Genomic DNA, 1215 nt, shown 5'->3' on the forward strand with positions numbered 1-1215 from the left:
TCAGAGCTGCCCTCTGAGCCCCTGTCCAGGGCCATGGCCCCTCCCGGGCCTGGTGACCGCTGCCCTGCCCTCTGACCCATGAGTTTGACCCCACTGTGGGCCAGGCAGTGTTTGCCCTCTGGCGTTGCCTTCAGTTCTGCAGCCTCATGTCGCCCAGATTCACCTGCAGGCAGCAAATGGCAGCACAGCCCCCTTGTCCAGGGGCTGTGTTCGCTGCATCTTTTCTGCCCACCTGCCTGCCCATGGGTGCTCAGGTCTCCCTGCCCCTGGTAAATGGCTGGTCCCCACCATCAATGGTCACCGAGCAATCGGCTTGTGGCTGGGCAGCTGTGGGTAGGGACCCTGAAGCCAGGCTTTGTCTGGGACCGTCCCCATCACACCTGGCTCTCTTGAGCTGCCCAAGGTGACCCTCCCTTTTCCTGTAAGGTAGATGTCAGTGTTTCCCCTTGAAGCTAGGGTTGCAGGGTGTCATTGAACTCAGGGGGCTGCTGCTCCTTGAGGACTCGGACGTGACTATTGCGACATCACGAACTTATAAACTGGAGAGAGGTGCGAGTGAGCAGGTTCTCCAGCCCCACCTCGAAGTGACCCATCACTGTGGTTTTCTTTTTTGTATTCTTGTGCTCTGATGATTTGTTCGCTTGGGATCCCGGGGCTGTGGTGCACTGTCTTGTAGAAGGAAAATAAGTGCTTGGTGGGAGCGATTTTAAACGCGTTCATCTCACAGCAGCCTCATTAGCATCATCCCTGGTGTTGCTATTAAAATGTACATCGATTTTTATTTTGGGAGTATTGATCGAGGTCAGCAGGCAGGAAAGTTGCATGAATCGGATTTCTCCTCTGATCCAGCAGGACACATTTTTCTATAACACAAAGTATCAGATTCATCTAGCTTGATATAATGAATGTTGCATTTGTTAATTGAATGCTTTTAAATGTTCATATTTTCCCTACAAAGTATATTTTTTAATTTGTCTTGGGTTGAAAGTTTTGCTTGGATACAGCATAGTATTCCAGGGTCCTTCCTGTGAATCCCAGCAGGCCAGCCCCTTGGGGCTGCTCCCTAATACCAGTTTGAGGTCTCAGGCGGTGGTGACGGTGGACTCAGACTGGAGAATGGGGCTTCTGTGGCTCCTCACCTCGTCACCCCGGAAAAGCTTCCCTGGGGCCAAGGGGCTTGGGATGACTCTGGGGTTGATGGTGGGGATGGAGGGA

At 52.8% G+C, this 1215-nt stretch overlaps 1 protein-coding gene across 1 annotated transcript in view; it reads left to right on the plus strand.

The window, feature by feature from the left end:
- The window catches only part of GLT1D1 (glycosyltransferase 1 domain containing 1), a 45650-nt gene that overhangs the window by 5589 nt on the left and 38846 nt on the right, over positions 1-1215 (plus strand). The window lies entirely within an intron of this gene.

This window comes from Condylura cristata, unplaced genomic scaffold, assembly GCF_000260355.1.
Source record: "Condylura cristata isolate star-nosed mole 26May11 unplaced genomic scaffold, ConCri1.0 scaffold00029, whole genome shotgun sequence".
NCBI classification, from domain to species: domain Eukaryota; kingdom Metazoa; phylum Chordata; class Mammalia; order Eulipotyphla; family Talpidae; genus Condylura; species Condylura cristata.